This window comes from Artibeus jamaicensis, unplaced genomic scaffold, assembly GCF_021234435.1.
Source record: "Artibeus jamaicensis isolate MK-2021 breed Jamaican fruit bat unplaced genomic scaffold, CSHL_Jam_final scaffold_3307, whole genome shotgun sequence".
Taxonomy (NCBI): domain Eukaryota; kingdom Metazoa; phylum Chordata; class Mammalia; order Chiroptera; family Phyllostomidae; genus Artibeus; species Artibeus jamaicensis.
Window position 1 is genome coordinate 664,032 of NW_026522040.1, and position 26,284 is coordinate 690,315.

General features: G+C 39.9%; 1 protein-coding gene across 4 annotated transcripts in view; it reads right to left on the bottom strand.

The window, feature by feature from the left end:
* Positions 1-26,284, bottom strand: part of CHRM2 (cholinergic receptor muscarinic 2) — a 146,057-nt gene that overhangs the window by 43,716 nt on the left and 76,057 nt on the right. The window contains exon 1 of one of the 4 annotated variants that reach the window (XM_053657116.1): positions 22,815-23,115. The exons of 2 other annotated variants lie outside the window; for them this stretch is intronic. The gene's annotated coding sequence lies outside the window, so the exon portion shown is untranslated. Of the gene's footprint in view, positions 1-15,802; positions 15,956-22,814; positions 23,116-26,284 lie in introns of those variants that run through there. One more of the 4 variants, XM_053657115.1, reaches the window with a different exon arrangement.

The window sequence follows — 26,284 nt, forward strand, 5'->3', positions numbered from 1 at the left end:
AAGTCTAACCTGATCTCTATATTCAACAAGAATTATGGTGTATTTGTGGAGTAATGACAACCTGCCCCCATGCTGTGTAGTCATGTGAAAATTAAATAAAATATACAACTGAAACTTTTTAAGAGAATAATAGAAGAAATATAATAAGCTAAAGATGAGTAGGATTGAAAAAAACACCAAGGCACATCATCATTACATTAGCCAAGATTAAAATGAAGGAGAGAATCCTAGAAGCAGCAAGAGATAAGGGGACAGTCACCTACAAAGGAGTTCCCATCAGACTGTCAGCAGATTTCTCAAAAGAGACCCTACAGGCAAGAAGGGGCTGGAAAGAAGTATTTCAAGTCATGAAATCCAAAGACCTACAACCAAGATTGCTCTATCCAGCAAAGCTTTCATTTAGAATGGAAGAGCAGATAAAGTGCTTCTCAGATAAGATCAAATTCGAGGAGTTCATCATCACCAAGCCCTTATTATATGAAATGTTAAAGGGACTTACCTAAGAAAAAGAAGATAAAAAAGATGAACAGTGAAAGGACAGCAAACTCACAGTTATTAACAACCGCATCTAAAACAAAAGCAAACTAAAAGGACAGCTAGATCAGGAAAGAACCATAGAAATGGAGATCGTGCGTGGAGGGTTAGCAACAGGGGAGTGGGAGAAGGAGAAGGGGGGAGAAGGTACAGAAAATAAGTAGCATAGATGATAGGTAGAAAATAGATAGGGGGGAGGGTAAGAATAGTAGGGGAAATATAGAATCTAAAGAACTTGAGACACGTGTTCATGAACTAAAGGGGGGAATGGTGGGGGAGGGTGTGCAGGGTGGAGGGGAATGAAGGGGGGAAAATAGAACAAATGTAATGGCATAATCAATAAAAAAAGAGGTAAAAAAAAGAAAAAATCAGATGTGTATATCCTACAAGGGATCAGTCATAAGAACAAAATGAGTGTCATGAAGAGTCAATACACAGATTTAGTTGGAGTGATATAAAGGAATACAAAAAAAAAGCTTGAAATATGATTTAGAACCAGACCATAGAGACACCCTTTGTTATGGACTGAATGTTTGTACCCGACTCCTCAAATGTGTGCCAAAGCCCTAGCCCCCTAGTAACTGCATTTAAGATGGGGTCTCGGAGATAATTAGGGTTAGATGAGGCCATGAGGGTGGAGACTGATTGTTGCCCTTAAGCCGGAGACAGTAGCTACCTTGCTCTGTCTTTCTCTCTGCCATGTGAAGACACAGTAGAAAAGTAAGAAGGCAGCTGTCTACAAGCGAGGAAGAGAGTGCTCATGAGTAACCAAATCAGCTGGCAACCTGATCTTGGATCTCCCAGCCTCCAGCACCAGGAGAAAAAAAATAAATTTATATTGTTTAAGCCACGCAGCCTCAGTATTTTGTTATGGCAGCCAGAGTTGACTAATGGACACTTCATCCTGTATCTAGTGGGAAACTTTGGTTTTGAGACAGTGGTTTGGGGGAAGATATGCAATAATTAAAGTCATGTTTTGAACGATTAATGTGCTGGAAGGGTGCATGCTAATTTATGGGAAATGAGGAGAAAAAAGCTGAAGGAAGACAGCAGTGGTGGTACAGTGTTAAAAGGCTTTTGGAATAATGAAGCATTATGATGTGAATGATATTTGTGGGTACCAGGGCATGAAAGAGGGCAATGAGCAGAGGATAAGCACAAGGGCAAGGCTGGGTCAAAAGAATGCATCAAACCTGATAGGTGGTTTGGGGAGGGAGTTTGGGAATCAACTAGAAAATCTGAGATGATGCTCTCTGGGTCTAGAGGAGAGCAAGGCACAGGGTTAAAGTTGGTTAAGCAGTGAGTCAAGAACGTGCAGGCACAATGATAACAGAGTTCAAGGCAAGGCAGTAACCAGGCTGACAATTAGGAGTCAGATGGATCCTGAGAAGCAAAACAAACTTGAAACAAGGACTAGATGGAATATCAGGAACCCAAAGAAACAAACAGCTTGGGAATGGAAGTTTAGGAAGTACTATTAGGTAAATAAATATTTTTATTCTTTAGAATGTTCATGATAAGTTATACTTGTCTTCATTTTAACATTTCTAGTTCTGGGAAACTTGCAACTGTGGAAACAGCTCATTCAACTTTTGCACATGCTTAAGTATTCAAAAGTGATTCTTTATTCTAAAATGAAGTCCACCACCTCATCCTTTAAAAATAATTGATCGTAGGTCTGTTATCTACAGATACTTAAAATATGTTTAGCTTCTGCCTAACGTCCTGTAAGTAATTGAAGCTGATTACCCTTGCCCCTTCCCCAGCAAAATAACTTCCTTCAAACAATCCTAGAATAACTTAGTTTCTATGTCATTACACATAGAACTGAATATAATATTACAATAGGCTCTGATGGGTAAAATTATGATAGTTTTTCCCTGAGCACAGTGTTTGCATTAATGTTCATATGATCACATAACACATTTGGTGTTATTGGTTGATGTTAATGGATATTAGATCAAGACAGAGCAGTGAACACTATGTTCATTCTTCTTACCCCTCAAACTCCCATGATGTGGCATAAATGTGTGTGCACGCATGTGTGTGTGTGTGTGTGAAGGAAATCCACTGTAGAACTAGAAAGCTATCAGTAGTTTGAGCATTTAAAAAATTATAAACAATAGTCATATTTGGAATTGTATCATGAAAGACTGGAAACTCCGGGATAAGACTACTCAGAGCACAGAAACTGGTTTCAGCAAACTCGAAGTGTTGAGCATGGATACTGGAATTAGAAAGGCACCAAGGAACAGCAGGGGAGGTGGTTAGTGGCAGAAATCTAATAAAACGATAAAAACAGAGAACAAAAATAATATAAGGAAGAAAATAATAAAAGAAAAAAGATTTCTAGGTCTAAATAGAGTTCCAATCTTCAAGTTGGAAGGGCCTGCTGTGCATTAAAAATCATGTATTTGCAGTTAAGTTATAAAACGCCCAGCTTTTCTTTACATGAATTATTAAGGCAGAACTACTTTCTTCCACTTGGATAGTGGTTATTTTGAACCCCTTTAAAATTGAAGTTCAGTTTAATTTGTTTATTGTTCTATAATGCCAAGATCTTTTTGAACTCTGTCTCCAATATGACACCAATTCACTTTTCCTCCCATTTTGACACTATGTATAAATTTGATAATCATGCTCAATTTGTCATTGATGCAATGATAAAATGCTAATCAGCAAAACCTTCAATACTCTGGGTGAGTTAACCTTTTAAGTCTCTCCAGGAAGTAATTAATTAAGCTTCTCTGGATAAAACTATTCAATCAGTTTTAAGCTACCCTTCATCTCCACTACTCTACATAGTCTGGCCCACAGATCCTGAAAAATATTGTCAAACAGCTACTTATAACCAAAATGTACAAGACATGTGACATTCTTCTTTATATAACTTCAGAAGCCTTGATGAAGTTTTTATTTATACAGTCTCATGAGTTCCCAGTAATCACCAGACCCTAATTGTCAATATGTGCCTGAGACATCAGTCAACACAGAGTTTCTTTATGACTGATATCAAGTCCACCAATGTCTAGGTACTTAAATTACCCTTTTTCTGTTTTGTAAAATACCAACTCAACATTTTTCTTTCTTGTTTCTTATTTTATTTATTTTAATTGAATTTGTTGGGGTGACATTGGTTAATAAAATGATATAGGTTTCAGGTATATAATTCTCTAATACATCATCTACATATTGTATTGTGTGTTCACCACCCCAAGTCTTCTTCCATCACCACTTATCCCACCTTTTCCCTCTTCTACCTCCTCCCACTCCTCTTTCCCCTGGCAGTAATTCTACTGTTGTCTATGTCTAGGAGGTCCATTTTTTTTTCTTTTGCTTAATCCCATCACCTTTTCCAACCTCCAACCCCCTGACCTGCAGTCTGTTCTCTGTATCTATAAGTCTGTTTCTATTTTCGGCGTTAATTTAGTTGCTTCATTAGATTCCATACACAAGTGAGATCATATGGTACTTGTTTTTCTCCGACTGGCTTATTTCACTTAGCATAATACTGTCCAGGTCCATCCATGCTGTCGAGAAAAGCACAATTTCCTTCTTCTTTATGATTGAGTAATATTCCATTCTGTAAAGGTACCACAGATTTTTTTATCCATTCATCTACTGATGGGCACTTGGGCTGCTTCCAAATCTTGGGTATTGCACATAATGCTACAACAAACATAGGGGTACATATATGAGATCTATCCAGAAAAAGTGCAGCCATTGTTACTATAACAAGAAAGGTTTGTGCAACGTCAGTGTAACCTGGCAGTCAAGGAGAGTGGACTGCAATGCACATGCATAAACAATGATGACTTCATTGTACTAGTCAGTGGGGGTGGTAGGCATGCTGAGTGAGCATGTGTACTTTGTGGCCAACACATTCAAAATGACTGAGTGAGCAGAGCAATGAATCTGCATCAAATTTTGCATTAAGCTTGAACATTCCTATGCAGAAACTATCTGGATGATTCAGAAGGCCACAGCTACAGGCACTTGGTGTTTGGCAGCTTCATCACACAACATACCTGCTCATGCATCACGTCTCATGAAGAGTTTTTAGCAAAACATCAAATCACCCAGGAGACTCAGCTCCCCTACAGCCCAGATTTGGTATCCTGTGAATTTGGCTTTTCCCAAAACTAGAATCACCGTTGAAAGGGAGGAGATTTCAGACCATAGATGAGGTTCAGGGAAATAGGACAGCGCAGCTGATGGTGATTGGGAGAACTGTGTGAGGTTCCAACATGCCCACTTTAAAGGGGACTGAGGCATGTCATTGTCCTGTGTTCAATGTTTCTTGTATCTTGTATCTTCTTCAGTAAATGTCTCTATTTTTGATATTACATGGCTGGATACTTTCTGGATAGACCTTGTATTCTTTAGAATTAAGTGTTTTAGGTTTCTCTGTGTATATTTCCAGAAGTGGAATCACTGGGTCATAGGGCAGTTCCATTTTTAATTTTCTGGAGAAATTCCATACTGTTTCTCACAGTGGCTATACCAGTCTGCATTCCAACCAATAGTGCACAAGGGTTCTCTTTTCTCTACATCCTCATGAACACTTGTTGTTTATTGATTTATTGATAGACATTCTGACAGGTGTGAAGTGATATCTCATTATGGTTTTAATTTGCATTTCTCTGATAATTAGTGACATTGAACATCTTTTCATATGTCTATGGGCCATCTGTATGTTCTCTTTGAAGAAGTGTCTATTCAGGTCCTTTGTCTATTTTTTAATTGGGGTTTGTGTGTGTGTGCGTGTGTGTATGTGTGTTGAATTGTATAATTTCTTTGTAAATCTTGGATATTAAACCTTTATCAGATGTATGATTGGTGAATATGTTCTCTCATTCAGTAGTTGTATTTTTATTTTGTTGATGGTTTCCTTTGCTGTGCCAAGGTATTTTAGTTTTATGTAGTCCATTTATTTATTTTTTTCTTTTGTTTCCCTTGCCCAAGGGGATATAGCAGAAAAAATGTTGCCATGAGAAATGTTTAGATTTTACTGCCTATGTTTTCTTCTAGAATTTTTATGGTTTGGAGTCTAACATTTAAGTGTTCAATACATTTTGAGTTTATTCTTGTGTATAATATAAAAAGGTAGTCTAGTTTAATTTTTTTTGCACACATCTGTTTAACTTCCCAACATTCTTTACTGAATAGACTATCTTTACCATATTGTATGTTCTTGCCTCCTTTGTCACATAGTAATTGACTATAAAGAGGTGGGCTTATTTCTGGGCTCTCTATTCTGTTCCATTGATCTACATGTCCATTTTTATGTTAGTACCATCTGTTTTGATTACTATGTCCTTGTAGCATAGTTTAATAACAAGCAGCTTGAGTCTTTCAACTATGTCTTTTTTTTTCAAGATTACTGTGGCTGTTCCAGGTCTTCTATAGTTCCATATAAGTTTTTGGAACATTTGTTCTAGTTCTGTGAACTATGCCATTGGTATCTTGATAGAAATTGCATTGAATCTATTGATTGCTTTAGGTAGTATGGACATTTTAATGGTGTTAATTCTTCCTATCCATGAACATGGTAGATGCTTCTACTTATTTGTATCTTTTTCAATTTCTTTCTTTACTGTTTTATAATTTTCCAATTACAGATCTTTTACATCCTTAGTTAAATGTATTCCTAGGCATTTAAAAACACTTTAAATTTATTTTTAAAGAAAGGGATAGGGAGAGAGAAAGAGAGGGAACAAAACATCAATGTGTGAGAGAAACATCAATAAGCCTCCTCTTGCATGCACCCTGAACAGGGACCAACCCCCAACCCAAGCATATAACTTGACTGGGAATCAAACCAGTGACACTTCAATTTGCTGGAGGAAGCTCAACCAGCTAAGGCATGCTGGTCAGGGCCCTAGGTATTTTTCTGATGCAGTTGTAATGAGATTGTCTTCTTAGCTTCCCTTTCTGATAGTGCATTATTGGTGCATACATGACACAGCATTTCTCAAGAACTTTTGACACTGATTCAACAATTTTAATTTTAATATGTATATTTAGTTTCAACTCAGTGGTTTTCATGTTCTGGGATATACATTGTTTGTGTGAGGAAAGCAATGTATCAGTTATATACGCTGCTATTTGTGTAAAAAACACATGTAACTTTTATGCAGATTTCATAAGTTGTACAGAATTATGTACAGAATTAATTACAGTGGTTGCCTTTCTGGAGGGAAACCAAGAGGACAAGAGGCTGAAGGACAAGTGACTGTGAGTACCTTTTCAATTTCCAGCACACGCCTCTATTCCTGATTAAAAGAAATTCCAAAAATGGAAAATAAACCTAGTAGCCCCCAGGTTTTTTGATTTTTGTGAACCAATAACACTGAAAAGTAACAACCAATATAACATGGCTTATTTTTTGTTTTATTATATAAAGATGCTACCCTAGACTTACAAGCCTGCAAAAACAAATGACAAAAATAATATCAGAATAAAGCACACTCTTTTTAAATTCAATAGAGTTTTATAAAATAAAATTCAACTAAATTGTTTTTATGTGTCTTCTTTGGCAGAACACAAACACTTAGGAGCTGGTGATTCAAACCACGCAGACTCTTCCATGCTTGCTTTCCCTTTTTGGCATCGATTATTATTCTGCTCTTTTCTAGTTTACAGTATATTCTTCTTCGTAGAAAAGTGTAGAAGCAAAACAATATTTTCTCAGTTGCATTTTCCTTTGGTAATGTTAATTAAAATTATGCCATATTGCAAAGGCAGGGGACCCAGCTTTTCTTGGTGTTGTTACCCTGAATGAAGGCCTTCAGTTTATTTTTGACACCCACTTTAGCTTCTTTTTTTTTTTAACACATCTTAACTTATTAAGGTATTTTTTTTCTCCAAGTATTATTCCTACATTACCAACATTTTTATCTGGTCTTAATTTTTGTCTATGTGCTTCACATCCCAACTTGCATAAGTAACCCTTCAATACATAAATGCATTGTAATGACGTCTCCCAGAGCTGGCCTCTGGGAGGCCAGTGTGAGCACACAGCACTGCAGTACCAGCTCAGAAGGAAGCTCGTTTGATTTCATTTTCTGTATCTATAGGAGCTTCTCTTTCTTCTTCACCACTGTTTAAATAGTATTGTTCTCATTTTGTTTTTTTGACCCTTCCATCTATTTTGAGCTATTTTTTTCTTTTAGAGTACCTGGCATTTTTACTTATGCCTCCTCTTCTGTTCTGAAATTCCCTTTGCAAAATGTAATTATTATTAGGCACAATGAAATGACATGGCCACTCTGTCTGACGATTTCTTTTGGCTTTAATTTTAGCTATCAATGTGCTTTTGTCAATGAGCAGTGAATCCACAGTAGCAATTCCATTTGCTATTTCCTCCTTGAGCACTGATGACAAAGTGGGTGTAATTAACAAATTAGTGAATAATGCAAGTATGAGAAAAATGAATTGTGGAAATGACAATAAAACAAGACATTCCTTTTTTGATTGTTTCTCTTTGGCAAAAATTGACTCCTAACCAACATGTAGACGTTTGAATTCCCTCACCCTTAATATACATTATTTCTGTATCAAGCTTGTATACTTGGATTAAGAAAGCATTTTGATGAGGTGATCTGTTATAAATCACCCTAAATACCATTGCTTCTATTTCCCTATTAATTTGTCATAATTGAAAAGCTCATCACAATGCTTCTCTGCATTAATTTATAGGTTTCTAAATTTTAATTTTTGGAGATATAATCATCATAAAACACATTAGTTTCAGGTGTAAAACATAGTGACTTGTATACATTTTGATGTACCATTTGACATAGAATTGCCACCATTTATATTACATCTGTTGCATTTAAACAAAGTATGACTTCTGTGGCACCATGGCAGCGAAGCATCCTCGTCAACAAGTTTTCCGGTGTCTGGAAGACTCTACTACCCGGAAAATAATGTGTTCAAGTTATCTTTAAGAGTTTCAGAAAGGAAAGAGGCTTACCTCCTTTTCAGGTAAGTAGAGAGTTGCTGCAAGTTTAGGCCCATTGCTCAGAAAGGGGAGGTAAAAAAACAGAATCGATGCCACAGGGAGAGGAGAGACTGGGTGTGTTGCTCCCTGTGGCCTAGACCCTTGTGAACAGTGCACTCTGATGGAGGCTAGGAAGGCAGGGCAATTCTGCCTTTGTGTGTGTGTAACATTCATTTTAAGTACAAAAGTAAAGTTATGTCTCTGTAAAGAACTTGGAAAACAGAGAAAGCACAAAGAATGAAATAAAGATCACATACACATTTCACCACCTGGAGACAATTACTCATAACATTTTGAAGGCATGTCTTTCTAGTCTTTTTCTATACCCACCTTCCTTCAGACACACACACACCTCTCCACATACACACACTCCTTCACACACACACACACACACACACATGCACAACCCTATTTTTTAAAATCATAACTGCCAACAAAATGTAGACTATAAAATTATGGGACAATTCTGTCTTAATGGACTTTCCAGCTCCTTTGTATCTAACTGCAAAGGGACAAAAATGCAGGAATCCAATATTTCCTGCAGAGATTGGACAAAGGAAGAAGAAAGCATTTCGGCAAGCCTCTCTAGCCTCACACCACTTTCTGATGTCCTGTAGGCAGATAACACAAAGCTTTTGCTCTGAGCCGTTGAACTGCAAAGTCCAATTGAGGTCTAGGCAGCATCCAAAAGGCTTATAGAGATCATAGAAGGCCAGGATTTGTGTTAGTCTTCATTGCCTATAAAATCTATAGGAGACCAAGAGTTAAAATCTGCATTAGAACCAGCTGAAGTAGAAGTTCTCTGCTAAATAGTGATAACATATAAATATATTTCTTATAAAAGTCCTTAATTTGTTCCTAATTCTCTTAAAGATATACTGATGTATATGTGTATTTCCTGTTTCTTAGAGATTGCAATGAACTAGTACTAATGAATTATTTGAATATTAAATGCTCACAAAAAATGCAAACCGTCAGAATTTACCTTTTTTTTTTTGTCGTTGGATGCACCTGGGAAAAATTATTTGGCTAGCTGCATTTTGACCCTCCTATGGCCCAGCAGCAAATAACCAAACTTATAAATCAAAGTTGAAGTGCTTCTGTCCCCTCTCAGTGGAGACATCACATGTGTGTTCTGGAGACCCAAAGAGGGTCTTGACTAAACATAAAAATTCATTGATCAAAGATGTTCATAATGGTGCCTGGTCAATACTCAGCCATGTGTCTATTATATTCATTGTTTCTTTTATGATGTAATCACAAAAGCGCTGGAATGTCTTCATAGTTTGCTGCATTCTCATATACCTTGCCGATCTATGTATTTCTAATTGAATATGTTTTTGTCAATAGCACACATTAAAGATCCCCCAATACAGTGCTATATCCTGACTACCTCTTACAAACACACTTAATAGTTTACCTAACATTTTACTCTGGTTTCTTCTGATCAGCACTAGCTATCATGTATCAGAAAGACAGCCAACTGGTTAAAACAAAAGACAGGCAACAGTTAAAACGGGCTGATTTTAGTTTTCTAGAAAATTAATGTTTTTTAATATTTCATTTACTTGAAAAAATAGACTACAATGTTTCTCTACTCAGAAGGATGAAATAATAAGAAATGCATTCATGAAACAATTAGATGACAGCTAATACTTAAAACACTCATGATTTGTTAAATGTGTTTTTCCTGGAAAATTTTTTTGCTTTTCCTCTTTCACAAAAGGTAGTCATTATATATTTAATAAAAAGGAAAAAGATCACATTGTTTTAAAACTCAATGATGTTATTTTCTATTTTAAAATTTTGGCTGAAAGATAGAAAATAAATTACCGGCATGCAATTACCAAAGGTAGACATTTGCTGTCACCAGGAAATGATGGGATGGTGGCAGATGAAATGCATGGCTGCTGAGGTGCTATTTGTAACCCAGAACTTGGTTCCTAATAAATCATCGACTGTATGATTAAGACAGCAAACATGTGCACACTGAGAGAGGCTTGTCTAATATTTATCACATCAGGATGGATATTCATTGTTTTACCATGTCTTTACTAAAAAGAATAAATTATTTCAGTTCTCAAAAAAAGTGCTTCACCAATAAAATCTATTTCAGCAAGACCAAATGTCACATGGACTCAAGCAAACGGTGTGGCCTAGAAATGGGAAGGACAGTGGCAGGGTAAAAGTGCAGGAGCAGAAGAAACTGTTTTTGTCACGACGTCTGGAACCAAGCCAGAAACTCTGATAAACTTCTGCCATAGCAGAAGTTTGTCCCAGTCTATTTACAGGCTGGGGGTTCTCAACTCCAGAAGCACATTAGAAATCTCTGGGGAAGTTTTTAAATCAGTGCCTTTGTCCAGACCCCTCCCCTCCCCACCCAAGTATTCCAGGTACGAGTACTAGGTGATTCCACTGTGAAATCAGGGCTGAGATGCCTGGCTAGACAACCACGCCCCTGGGTGGGAACAGACGGAGCACAGTTCCTCTCTCTAAACCACAGCAGTGGGGAAGTGCTTCTTGAATAAAGAAAAATCAATGTCACACACTAATTTCTGCATACTACTGCCTCCACTTTCTATCTTTGAAACCAAAACATCTGACATCCTGGGAAAGGCAGGTGATGAAAGTGATTTAACCTCCTCCTGAGTTTCCATGAACACCTTTCTGTGGCAAAGCATCCCCACACCCCCGCCAGGTAACCACTGCTTTTCCACTTCCCCCCCCCCCCACCGTGTAAAGTGCCGGTTCTGCCAGGGCAGGGATCGTGGCTTCTGTGTCTCTTCATTGCTGATCACCTTGCCTGGTGCTTATGAGAAGACTGTCTGCTCAATGAATGTATTAATTAAGGGAAATATAAAGGAAGGGATAAGCTCGCAGACAATAGCGTCTCCATTACTCTGGCTATTCTTATTTCATCTCTTATTTTTTTTTTCTCCTGGTCTAAACTTCTTACCGTCTTCCCTGCTGTTTATTCTTTTTTGTTCCTCTTGAACTTCCGGACGATGTTTTGCCTCAACAGTCATTCCCTGCCGCCACTCCCTTTTGCTCCCTTCTCTCATTCTTCCATATAACATCCAAAATCCAGTTCTATTAAGTGTGGGCAGCATTCTCTCTTTGTAAATATTACCATAAGTGCTCAGTCATAACTGTATCAAACCTATATTGCAATTTCTATCTTCAGTTTACCTGCCAGGAGAGACGTTCTTTGAAAGCAAGAACTATAATTCCTACTAGGCTAGAGAGGACATTTTAAGCCCTGAATAAATATTTGCTGACTTTCAGGGCTTTATTTTTCGGTGAGTGAGCGCTGAGTCACTGTGAGGCGGTTTGGTACAGAAAGTACTTTGCACAAATGTATGTTTTCATTAGACCTTTACAGGCTCTTGCGAGGAGACGCTATCATTACTCCCAACACAATGCCGTTCGCCAGCAGGGGGAGCATGTCTTTTCAGCGTGAACTGTTTTTTGTTTTCGTTTTTTTTGCAAACCAATTCTAAGTAAGTAAAGGCCTCACTCTTTCTAAAAATCGTACTTCTCTGTTAACATGGAATGGAAAGGACGTTCTCACATTTGAATATGAAAAGCCTCAGCCGACCTAGAGAGCAAGGAGTGCCTTTCTGTTCTCATGCAGTTTACCTAATGATTTTCCTGTCCTCCCCTCCCCCACCGCTCCACCTTCTATCACCCAGTCAGTGGACGATAATATCCAGAGTGGTAAAAATCTGGCTCTATGCCCCTCAGCGTCGTCTGTCTGAGTCCCTCCAATTGTCCCATTACCTTGTATGGATGCCCGGGAAGGTTGCTGAGAAGCTACTTTTATGTTCTTGGCCTGGACCCTGAGCGTTTTCCGGGCTAGGCACTGATGTCCCCAGCACAATGGTGACCAGGTCTTGGTCCCTGTCTTTGCCTCATTCCCTTCTTCTTTCCAGCTGTCCTCTCCTTGCCTCTCTGGAGGCTCCACGTATGAGTGGCTGTCCTTCTCTGTGCTCCTGTCCCTTCCCTCCCCTTTCTTTTCCTTCCTTGCTCTCCTCTCATCGTCCTTCCCCCGATACTGTCTCCCACCCCTTTCCTCTGGCAGACTGTACCTAGATATCTCTGATTTAAAAAGAAAAGTTCGAGAACTTACTCAAGAATAAATTTCTGTAACTCATAAATAAATCAATAAACATCTCCTACTGCCTTAACTGTTACATTAAAACATACCCCGGGGTAGAAATGTAAAAGAATGAGCAAAAAGGCAAAGAAACTATCTTCAAATGTTACCTCTTTGTTCATGGGACAGGATTTTTTTTTTGCCTTCATCAAAAATTTACAGTTAAAAATAATTTTTGTGGGAGAAATATATTTGGTCGGAGACACATTATTTTAAAAGTTATCTTGGAGTAGTGTTTTAAAATACAGTAATGTGAAGTTTTGGTGCTAAGATCAGCATGCTTCTATGCTTGTGAGATTGGTTTATTGAGTCTAACACAGTGAGCTAGAAACATGAATTTGTAACTATTTTGTTAACTGTTGGCTTCGACCACACTTGGTAACATAGATCTGTACTGCTGTTTTGGGGAGACCCCAGCCAATTTTATTCACTGTAACAGTCCACTCCACTTTAAGATGTCCCCCATCACCAGCAGGGACTAATCCTTCGTCCTGAGAGGGGCAGGATTCCTCTCTATTTGACTCCTCCTTCTACTCCTGCCCCTTGGAATGAGTGAGTGGGGTGTTCTTGTGGTGAGATGTCCTTGACGAGAGGAAGAGGATGTCCCTGGTGTTTCTCCCCTGGAGTTAGGAGAAAGGAGAAAGAGGGGAGGCCTTTTGTGCAGTTTTTACACTTGGCTATGTAGAGGCAGTCCTAAGTTCAGGTGCACTGCACCTGCCTCTGGCAACTTCCGTGAGTGTGTCAGTGTGTGATGTGGGCTGTTTTCAGGTCAGGAAGGGGCTTTATTTCAGCTCTTTCTATCTCTTAAGACCCAGTTACAGAGGAGCAGTTGATTTGTTTGGCCTTTGGCAATAGCTGCTCACCCCTTAAACCTCATCTCAACCCGGAGCACAGCTGCTGGGAGGCCAGGTTCTAGAACAGCCGCTGCCTCTTCCTTTCCCCTGCTATTTATTGCCCTCTCCCAGGAGGCTTGGGAGTCCCTGGGGTAGTATCTGAGGCTGTCAGGATGGCCTCCTACTCTTCATTTGCTTCCAAATGTATGTTCTAGTCCTTTATCAGGCACTTGAGCAAGTTCCAGAATGGGAAAATATGGGCCCTGGTTTCTGTCTCCATATTTAACCACATGCTACACATTCTGAGGACATTGTGAATTTCTCCTAATGGCTCTATCACCCATGTACACATTTCCACTCTGAGGGAGCTCTGTATGGGGCCTGGAGCCAGATGTAGGTTCCCACACCTTTCAGACACTCATGTCTCAATAAACAAACTTTCTTTTTTCTCTCACCTAAATCACTTATCTTAGGCAGAGGACACAGCCACTTTTAACGGACTATAGAAATGATCCCTGAAAGTATAGTCTTCACGGCCACTTTTAAAATGTACACTTTGGAATATATTTTAATGTAAAAAGTCGTTCAATAGCCGATGCATATTTATTTACTTATAAATTTATTATAGATAAATTCTCTCTGTCTCTCGGTCTTTTAGCTGAAGGATTTTTATAGAACAGAACCTTTTATTAGAGATGAGAGGCTGGGAAAGGAGTCCAGGAAAAGAGAGCAAGAAAAAGAAACTATGAAGAGAAGGAAGAGGAAAGGGAACTCAGAGGGGAAGACAAGTTCATTCACAGATGGGAAGAGAGAAGAGGAGCATTGAGGAGGGGAAAGAGACCAGGGGAAGATAAGTCAGGAGGAAGACTTGGTCACCAGTGTTCATATGACATCAGTATGTGTCCCAGAGCAAGCTTAGGGTCTCTAGGATACAAACATAAACAGTCTTTCAGCCACCTTTTCCAGACCTCTCTCAAAGGCAAAACAACAGGCGGGCCTCAGCCCGACTATACCGAGAGAAGCAGAGTCAAATTCCTAAAGCTCTTGGAGAATATCACTGTCAACTGAAGCGGTGTTGAGGACATAGCTGGGGGCCCCTTTTCTTCTTTTCTCCATTCCAGGTCCCTTTCGTGTCCTTTATGTATCTCCCAGGCCCCAGCACTTTCTTACCCATTTTCACTCGCCAGCAGATGAGTTTGTCCCTTCTTCTTACAGGGAGAACATGAAGTGAATGAAAGGAAAAGTCCACATGTTCCCCCTGTGCGGTCTATATAACTACGAGCACCGGGGCCCTAACACTGTGCCCAGCCTACTGCTGCCAAGGACAAAACCTCTTTACCCAAACTAGGGACAATCCCTCCCTTGGTCACTAGACTCTACTTCCTGTCACTTTGATGTGTCCCCACTGGGTCCCCTCTTCCCCCTCACCTGGCTCATTCCCATCTGCCTACACATTAGCTGGTACTTAAAAATTTGCCAAATTCTCATTAGAAAATTGGAAGGATTTTTAAAAATGACACCAGCATAATCAGCTTTAAGATGTGTCCCCAAGTGGAACAGACTAAAAAGTACCAGGCAGCCATAAGGAGTGATTGTCGTTTTTCCAAATCAAGTAATCAAGCAACAAGTATTTAGTTACTAAACTTCTAGCTTGTTTTAAAAAATGATCAAAAGTTAATTTGCCCTGGTTTGTGTGGCTCAGTTGGTTGGAGCATCTTCCCAAACAGCAAAAGGTTGTGGGTTCAATACCCAGACAGGGCATGTACAGAAGGCAACCAATCAATGTTTCTTTCTCACATCGTTGTTCCTCTCTCTCTCTCTCTCTCTCAGCAAAGAAAAAATGTACTTGGGTGAGGATTTTCAAAACAAGTTAATTTGATTTTCCTAGTCAAGTGATAAAATTTTTTTCTGAATTGAGGAAATACTTTAATTAGAGATGTGGCAACCAAAGTCACTGTGCAGCCATAATATTTAAAAACTGGTTCAAGGACTCTACAAAACATCTCATATACTCACTAAAAAACTATTCCACTGACTGAAAGGTAACTGGATTGTAGACATTTAATACAACATAGAGACGGGCTCAGCCCTGGTATATGCCTCGTGGCTTTCTTAGCTACAGATATCTTTCCATAGTCACTCTTCCTTTGCCAGAGATCTTACCTCGCTTCTCAGGTGTCACTAAGCAAGTCAAAAAATAATATGGTATTTTCATAATATTAAGGGTGTCCTTGCACAGCATACAAATACACTCATTTTCTTCCTCTGACTTACGTGGTTGTCGGCTTGTTTAACTCTAATGCTTTTGGTTCCTCTGCAGGAGCATCGCATCAGTACACCAGCAGCCGGTCAACAACTCAGAAATTAGAACCCACTGAATACATCGCCAGTAATGAAGCTACCTGGTTCCTTTTGTGCTGACAGCCGTGGGCGGCCTCCAAGAGCTGTGCTAGATGAGACACAGAAATAACAAAGCCTGGCTCCTTGCCCCAGTTCGGTTCCTGGCCTGTGGAGCTGCCTGTCCAGCGCAAATCAAAGTGGAATTCTGGCGCTTGGTCTGCCAAGGTGGTTGCCATCCAGGCCATGTTACCTAGTTTTTCCATTAGGTGCTCCCAGGGAGACGTGGAGGAGGGAGAGGGTTTGGGGCTTTCCTGAGCTCAAGGTCCCAGAACCAACCTCACATCATCTGAAATGCAGCCTCCAGTAGCGCCTGCTGCGTCTTTGCTGAGGGGTCGGTGGAAAAAGACGCCCTTCTTGTACCCCTGGCATGCAGCCTCTGGTAATGTGGGTATTGTAATAACAAAAGCAAGGGTAAAAAAAAAGCTTTCTGCCTCCCCATTCCCTCTCTCTGTTCCCTGTCTACATTGATTTGTTACCTCGGTTGACACTAAACAGCCCTCTTGGCAACTGACTACATAGCCACAGGCAGATGGGTAAGAGTTGAGACTCCTGTGTAATCATTCAATAATGAAGGATAATGTGAAGAGGCTGTAACAGTGGAGACAAAAGAGATGCACCAGTAATTTCAAACCTGGGAATGTGGGTAGAGGCTTCCCATCCACCTCCTTTGGCAACTGATAAGCTCCACACATATCATTGTATGTAATGTGTCCTGTGGCGGGGAATTCAGAAATCAGATCTAGTTCCAATCCGGGCTTCCTGTTACTGTCTATACTCATTAATCGTAGGTCAGAGCACAGCAGCTTTTCTAGAGAACTAAGAGTTGGTGTTTCCCTTTAAGAAACAGTACACTTCTATTAAGGCTCATCTAGAAAAGAGTACAAGAAGAGAAAAGAAATAACACACGAAAAAAGAACGCAAAAAAACCAAGGAACAATCAAAACAAAAACACCACTTTGTCTTTCCCCTCTTGTAAGGCCATAGGCTGCAGTCTACACCCTCCCTGTGTAAAATTTGCCTTAAATTCTCCTCTATAATGGCAGCTACAGCATCTCTCTTTTTCCCACCAAAAATCTGTATCCTAGGTGGAGGTATTGGGGACAAAGAATCTCAACATTTTTCCTTTGGAGTTACTTCTAACACCAAGAATGGGATGAAGATGAGAGATTGTGCTCCAATAATATCAGTTGATGCATTGTCCCCATTGATCCAAGTAAAAGAAAACATATAACAAAGAAACCAAAAGAAAAACTCTAGCTATGCAGACCACAAACGTCGTTAGCATTCAGATGGTGATTTATGACACTTTGCTGAACGGATAACGTATGCTGAACATGTAGAGTTGAAATTCAGGAATCAAGAGAACAAGTCTCCATTAATCATTGCAACTTAGTTTTAGGACAGCATTTAAAAAACTAGCACCAAAGGGCATAGTCACCCTGGCTGGTGTAGCTCAGTGGATTGAGCAGGGGCTTGCAAACCAAGGGATCGAGGTTGGATTCCCAGTCAGGGCACATGCCTGGGTTGCAGGCCAGTTCCCAGCAGGGGACACATGAGAGGCAACCACACATTGATGTTTCTCTTCCTCTTCCATTCTCCTTTAAAGATAAATAAAATCTTTAAAAAAAAAGGCGTAGTAATTTCCCCGAATGTCACTGTTTGAAGAGTAATTTATTTCAAATTGTGTAAAAGTAACTGCTCAGACCAAAGACCATGTTTTCTAGGACTCCAACACTGACCAGGCCAAATGCACTTCCAGGAGAACCTAGAAAGAAAAGGGCCCAGGCACCCCTCACGGGAACAAAGGGGTATAATTAAACCAGGATCCATCATGGCTGGGGACACACAACTCCCAGGTGGAATTTGATGAGTAAGACACTGACACTCCACACAGCAGAACACCTCCCATTGCACTCTGCCGCTGAAAGTGAGCCTTGGCCCTCAGAGAAATACAAAGGAGTCAGGGGGTACCAGTCTGAGGGCAGGAATATTCCAAGGAAGGAAACACGTACCAAGTTGAAACATCAAAGGGATCATTACCAAAAGTGCCACTTTCACTCATGTTATAATTTGGAACATAATTTATAAAAGCAGAATTAATTAATGCATTGGTATGACTGGAGTATTCAATATCTTGGCTAGGGAAGGAAGTAGTCAGGACATATTTTAGAATTTGATCATGAGAAATGGAGAGGACAGGTGAATGTTTTTCTCAAAAAGTTGTTGCCCACCCGTTAAAGAAATAACACGTGTTTAAAACTCTTTTAAGGCTAAATGGAAATTGGGACTACTGGAGCAATAAGGGGAACTAAAAAAATTGGTTTATCCTGGGTTTCCTCTACCTAAGAGAATAATGAACATCCAACTAAATGAACATTATAATAGAGATCAAGACCTGTTCCATTTCAATCAATGTGCTGTAAAGAGGGCAAAACAATAGAAGCTGCTGGTGAGAAATGTTATTAGTGAGAAGGAAGTCTGGCTGAAGTGTCTCTTTCTACAAATACATGTTAAAACCTTCATAATAAAATTTGTTATTATACAGATTAAAATATGCCCTGACTTACTGAGACACATTAGAATTGTTTGAATTTTTACTTATGATTTTGCCCATTATCACTCCTAGAAGTGGAATTGCCAGGTCATGAACCAGTTCCATTTTTAATTTTTTGAGAAAACTCCATACTGCTTTCCATAGCGGCTGCATCAGTCTGCATTCCCACCAAGAGTGCATGAAGGTTCCCTTTTCTTCACAACCTCGCCAGCACTTGGTGTTTGTTGATCTACTGATAGGGAAAGCAGGGGATACATGAGGATAGAAAAAGACCTGACTTGGGATGGTGAACACACAATACAATACACAGAAAGTATATTATAGAATTGTAAACTAAAACTTACGTCATTTTATTCAATTCAATTAAAAAAAGAAATCTTATAGCCATGAAACCAATTTTTTTCATGGCTATAACTTAACCACTATATATTCTTAATGAAGGTCAGGCTCAAGGAGAAGAAGGAGAGGAGAAGATAATGTGGCAAGGACACCAAGACAAAAATGAGGAGTCTCTCAGCTTCCCTCCTCAGCCATTTTTCTTTCTTCTTCTGCACATTATTTCCAACTTCAACTACTCATCTATACTCTTATCCTGGAACTTCTATTCTGAGCCATAGGCTCCTATATCTGACCACCTACAACACCAATCTATGAGAAAGATTCAAAGGAACTAAGGAAGGAAAGTGCAGTCCCTAGCATGAATATGGTACCAGCCTGGGTCATTAATACCCTTCTGTCTGAAGTGGGAGAAGAGAAAGATTCCTGGAGCCCGGATGAAACCTTGTGGGGAGGACTACCTAAAAGACCTCTGGTCTTCAGTAGAGGGGCACAACAATCTGTAGTGATCTGGCTGGAGGAGAGAGAAAGTAATAACTACCCTAATCTGACTCTCCTCTTATCTCCTGATCATCTTCTGGTGCCTCCCATTGGTGAACCCAACTGGCAGCTAATGGGGAAGAGAACCTACAGGTGTAGCCCATAGGGCCAGCTTCCTGGCGCTAAGCAAAATGAAAGAGGGGAGAATAAAATACCTCCAGTACTCCCACCTTTTCAAAAGCCCTTCCTGTTTTTCCTATATTCTGGTCCACAAATCCATTGTTCCACATGGAAGAAATAACCAGAAAGGGAATCCATTGAAAATGAAGAGGAGAATGTGGGAGGGCTAGTCAAACAAAATAAAATAAATTTAATTAAGGAGGGGAGAAGATAATCTACAAATCCATGGGACCTTATGGAAAGACAGGTAGTGTGGAGGAAGACCTTGGTGGGATGGTGGATTGATTTATATTCTTTTGACTCTAGGAGTATGATGAACAATAAGCAAAAGAAAGTGCTGGAAGTTTGAGATTTCACACACAGCTAACAATGTGTACCCGGTAATTTGCTCAGACAACAGGTCACCGCCCTTTAACCATGATTTTGTAGGGTTAAAATATAAATGTGTATATAATACAGTGAAGAAGAGGAGAGACAAACTGGTTGGCCTTGGGTCATATCCTCTTCCATTTCGGTGGCTTATCAAGGTGCCACTCACAGTCTAGGGTACCACAAAGGAAGAACCCAAAGTTTGGACTGATATAAGTAGCTGAGCTCTGGATGCTCTCCCCACATTCAAAAGGCCATTGCATGGCTCAGATTCATTTCTCATTACATAGTGGACTGGTTCAGTTTTGGCCCAAGCTCCCCTCTCATCATCATGGTAGATGGACGGAAGCGACATTGGACAAGAAAATGACACCATGCATGCACCTCTCTGAGGCTTAGACAAACCTTCCTGCCTCCTATATCAGTCGGCAGTGTTGACTGATCCACACAGAGGGGAAAATGAGGGTACAACCCTGAGCCTACAGGCACTACCTGTCTGCTGTTGCATGCCTACCCCCCTGGCTTGTTTTGTCTGCTTGAGAAAAAAATGGTTCATTCTTTACAGCAAGCAATGCCTGCTCTCTCCTAGAAGTAAAATTTTGGTTTTATAGGTCTGTTTCTGCCACCGTGTCTGAGCTCAGTCAGGGCAAGAATCACATTTGTCCTATTTTCACTGCGTGTCAGCTGAATGCGCATGACAGGCATTCAGCAAATGTTTGTGGAATGAATCATCATTCCTGTGGCGTACTGAAATGTCCCATTTGATGTAAGATTTTTATTAAATATGGGCTTAATGGGTCAAATAAACCACTCAAGATATTTGTGATCTCGGAGAATCCTAGAAAAGTGCACCAGGAAAGCCATGTCTCCATTGAATAGCAAGCCCTTGGGTAAGCAGTCGTATAGGAAAACAGCTCTGGGGAGACTCTGCAGGGCTCATTTGTAAGTTCTGCAAAGTCAGTGGCATCTATATTCATAACTAACCTAGGAAGGAATTAAATTATTGCTCCAAAAAGAATATGTTGCATTCTGTAGTGCTAGAACATGATGCAGTTACAATTATATTTTATAGTGTCATATTAGAAAAAAAGAACTATTTATCCTGTACCAAATATTGGAGATTGTTGACTGTCTTCAAAGGTTCACTAATGGCTTGCCCACCCTATTCACATTTCACAAGCCCTCCTGTCTACCATGCTCATGTTACCCCCCCCCATCGTAGGGTTCATCCCACATGGTGGGACCAACCAATGATTGTGTTCTGCTCCCATCTACCCTGAAGATGCCCAGTGTATGAATTCAGCCCAGTGTTTCAGTGGCTAGGGAGTCAGATTCTGTGTGTCTGATGGGGAGAAATCTCAGTTGCACACAAACAGTTCCAAGAATTCTATTTCCTCCTCAATCTGAGAGTCACTAAGGAAAAGGAAGAAAGAAAACAGTAAGAAGCAAAGATGAGGAGGCAAAACCTGGGAACTGACCATTGAGGAAAAGGCAAAGGAAGCAGGTAGACCACAGGATGGCATTTCAGTAGGAAAACATGATGTTCCTCTAGTTCAACTCAGCATATTGTTCAAAGAAAATGACTTGCTTCTTAAAATGATGAATTCGGGATGGGAAGGATTGAGAGGATGAATCAATCAATAAATGCGTAAATTCACTGAATTACTGCACTTGGACAGTATTCTTCCATTTCAGATCTCAAGTTACTTGTTTGAGGATATCATTAGGAAATGACACAAAATCACTTTCCTCTGTCTTCTCATATGCCGGTCCCCACCCCCTGTTTTCTCACATGCCATCAGAAGGGGAAGAATGATGAACTATCAAGTGTGTTATAAATACCATGAAACAAAGAAGACATAAGCCGCAGTAGTAAAACCTCCTGAATAGGACCAGCCAGCCAGCCCCTTCAGCAAGTCCCATTTCACTATTTCTGCTCCAACTCTCATTCTTCTAATGTCTATCATATATTGTACACAAGACATCCCACTGTAGCTACATTGACCCCCCGCCTTTCTCCAGACTGACAGTTCCTTGCTGGTTGCTTTAGAACAGATTCTGTGCATCATCAAAATTGACAGGGTTCCCTTGTCACTGATGTGTCTGGCACACTTTGTTTCACTTCTGTAGGAAGAATGGAGCTTTAGTACCAAGAGCCATCCTAGCTGGATATTCCACATGGTCCCCTTCCAATGGACTCCCTCAGGGGCCCTGTCTGTTGGGGAAGAAGGAGTGTTGTAGAAAGGGAGCCCTGACATAGTCAAAAACACTGGACCAATTCAGTCCTAGTCCCAGCTCTTCTACCAATTCAGTGTGACTTTGTGCACCTTGCTTCATCTTCTTGATGCAAACTCAATGTTTCTATTAAATGAGAGGGTCTCAACAGAGAAAGGCAATAACCCCAAGAGAAAAAAGAGCCAAAAAAATTAACAGACATTTCATGGAAGAGGAAGCATTAATGACCAATAAGCAAATAAAAAGATGCTCAGCCTCATTAGTAATCAGAGAAATGCAAGTGATGACCCCCCCACAAAATACATGTTTCTTGTACTACTAGATTGGCAGCAATGAAGAAATACTACAGTAGCCAGTGACAGAGAGAATGTGATGCATGGGCTCCCTCCCACATTGCTGGAGAAATTTTCCCTTAGAGAAAACAATTTGGTCTTCTCCTATAAAAGTGAATATTTTTATTCCAGCCATTCCTTATAGCACAGGTTTGTACTCTGGAAACATGGTTATATTTAAAGTTAATGAATAAATGAGTAATTTATTTGTAGGCATTTAAGGGTACAAAAATACTCAAAATGAATAAGATATGTGTGTACATCTTTTTATGTTTCTCTAAAATTGGTTTGATAAACCTCTCACTTGATTATTTAAAAAGTCAACTAGTGCTAGACAAAGTTGGCAGTATCACTATTTTTTAAGATAAAAACAATCAGACTTAGAAATGAACTGACTTACCTAGAGCAAGTGTGGATCCAGAGCTAGATGCTTCTTCTGCTAAACTGGTACAAGAGAAAGAGTGTTCTGACAGACCTCAGTTTGTATTTTTGTACTAGGCTCTTGCTGGCATTAATAACCTTGAAAGAATTATTTTACCTCCCTGAGTGTCTGTGTCTTCATCTCTTTAAAAAATGAGGATAATTACGTCTATATTCTGGAGAGTTTATGAAGGTTAAATGAAATAATTTATTTAGAGTACAATAAATATTAGTGTCTGACTTCTCCACTTTCTCTAATATAGGCTATTCTGCAGTGAGCCATAGACAATAAATGCCATCCTGTTGGGGACACCGCTCAGAGTCTGTGTGACTAAGCGCAGACACGTCTTTATTTAAATCATTGTTCCGGTTGGCTAATTCTATGCTGCCACTTGTTCTTCATGTTCTTCACTGCTGCTCCAAATCATAGCCTCTCAGGTTTCTGCCCTCCTCCATCCTACCTTGGTTTCCTTCCATGGCTCGGCTGCCTTCCCTCCCCTGCCCTGCAACCTACGTGCATTCCCTGTGAACTGACTTGCCTTTCCTTCCCAGCCCAGGAGCACTGGAAACTGGGTTAGCCACTGGAGATGCTCATTTCTCACTATCTGGGCACCACAGAGCATGTAGAGGGAGAATCTTCTCACCTCGTTTCAGTATTTCTTCTCTTAACCAAGTAAACACTTGACATTCTTGCCCTTTAATCCTATGTCCTTTGCCATTTCACCAAATCCTGCTCACCCAATCACTTTCCCCAAAGAATTGGATCTCAACTCATACTATTTTTCTGTACTTCTGATCCCACTAACTGTGTGGCTGATTCCAATGTCCACATGGTGAACCCACGGAATGCCCTCAACTGACATTTTCATGGTCTATTCAACTCCATTTGCCGTCACTTCCACCTGACTTTGGTGATCCACTCCCATTGGCACAAGTTTGGCCTTGTTATAACTCAGAATTATGCCATCTTTGAAATCCCAAACTTGATTATTTTACTCTCTGACACCAGCTTCATATTCTTGCTTGCTGCTGTTCTTCCTTCCAACACACCATCTTTTTAGCTGCAGGAAGACCACTCACAAGGTGCTCTATCTTCCTTCCAGTTAATAATTTGTATCCTAACCTCATTTCCATCCTGTCTAGACAATATTCCATCCTCAGTCAATCCCTTTACCCATTGGCTGTCCTGGATCCCTTGCTTCTTGCTCTTCTGTGAAATTCTTCCTGGAAGTTGTACCATTCCATTTGCTTCAGTGGTTAACTATGGCCCACTGCTGCTGCAGAAAATCACTCAGCCATGGGGACCGGTACCCTGTTTAGGACAAGACCCCAGCTTCACCACGGTCCTCCTTGGTCATGTCTCCATCCAAAGTCTCTCAACAGTTATCTCAAACTTTCAGTACTTTTCTCAAGTTGCTCCAACTCCTACAATGGTCTCATCTTGGTCATTGTAGAAATGAAGGCTCTCAAGATAGAAAGCCCTAATAATCCCTGCCACCTACTAACTTTTCTCCAGTTGTACCTCAACTTTTCTCCAAACTCTGTAGAATGCAACTTTCTAGCTGTTTTTTTACCTCATCACTAGACCCCATCAATTCCGGCCTCTTTCAGATTATTGATCTATTTCTTCATCTGTAAATTGTAAATGATAATAATATCACTGGGGAGAATTATTTTTTATTTAAAGAAGTAGAGCTTCTTAGCAGCAATCCAAGACAGGAAGAATCCCTATCATGTTTGCAAGTACATGACATAACAGAAGACACCTTCTAGGCAGGTGCCCAAAACAGCCATGAGGAAGAGTTCTGAAAATTTTTCCATGGAGAAGACTGTGCTGTTACTTAAGTTGATAAAAATCCAAAACAACCACTTTACTACATGTCTATACTGACCTTTGTCACAATCAAAGGAGGAAAAAAACCCAAATCACAGTTACTATATTGATCTGTCCTCAATTTCACATCCCAGTTATTATTTCTATTGTTCTAATACTCCCCATCTCTAGATCTTAAGAAAATAAGAGAACTTCAATTAAAAAGGCACACGCTGAAGGCACTGTAGGTTTAATATGTGTCTGATATCAATATGTGATATTAAAACTAATATCTGATATTATGTTTTCCTTTCTCAGCCACCTCTGCATCTGAGAAAAAACAATTCATTCTATACCACTTTTATAGTTCATAATATCACCGTGTTCCAGATACTCACTGGCCTTGGACACAACAGGCCACGTCCCTCCTCACTCTGCTGAGACAACAATAATTCGGTTGAGTTCATCATTGAGGATGAGAAACAAAAATAATTTGGCATAAAATGAAAGATTTTAAAAAATTAAGTGCATTGGGGTGACATTGGTGGATAAAATTATGTAGGTTGCAAGTATGCCATTCAAAAATACATCATCTGTGTTGTGCATCTAGGTGTTTACCACCCAGATTCAAATGTCCTTCCATCACCATATGTATTTGACCCCTTTTACCCTTTACTACCAACCCCCTGCCCCCCTTTCCCTCTGGTAACCACCATACTGTTGTCTGTGTCTATGAGTTTTTGTTTGTTTATTCATCTTGTCCATTCATTTGCTGCTTTCAGTATAAAATGGAAGGTTTTATTATGGCAGATATTTGAATAGGATGAATTCAGTGATTAAACCTCATGGGCAAAGAGTCCATTTCGGAAAACAACTGCAATGATTTTGTCAATTGCCGTCCTCTCTGTCTGTAACAGAGAGTCCAGAAGCTGGCAGAGTGAAGCAGGTGGGCGCTGCAGAGTCAAGAGGTGGCCTTGGGGGTCTCTCCTTCCTCCAGAAAGATCTTCACACCTTTCAGCCTTTCCTTTGGAAACAGAGCATTACAAATTTTAAATTGCTACACTTTTCCAGATTCAAGTGATTGATAAGTATATTTACAAGTGAGTGGCATGATTCTACTTGTGATAAATTTAAATATAATGCAGAAAAGAAACTAGAGGTACCAAGCTAAAATATACGCTCTGATTTGAGAATGGATGAAAACAAAATAAACCAAAACCAAAAATCTCAGTTTTCTCCACTGTGCTCTTAGTTATGAGAAATCTAAAAGCAGCCTTGGCTGGTGTGGTTCAGTGAATTCAATGCTGGCCTGTGAACCAACTGGTTGCTGGTTCAATTCCCAGTCAGGGCACATGCTTGGGTTGTGGGCCAGGTCCCCACTTGGGGACACATGAGAGGCAACCACACATTGATGTTTCTCTCCCTCCCTTCCCTTCTCTATAAAAATAAATAAATAGAGTCTTTTTTAAAAGAAAGATATCCAAAACCAGTAATACAGGTTTTTTGGTCACAAAATGAGCATATGCTAAAGATAAAATTTTACTTTCTGAAATATAACAACTAACACCAGTACAAACTTTGTAGATTGTAAACCTCTTGAGGGAAGAGCTGTATCTTACATATCCTTGTATCTCTTA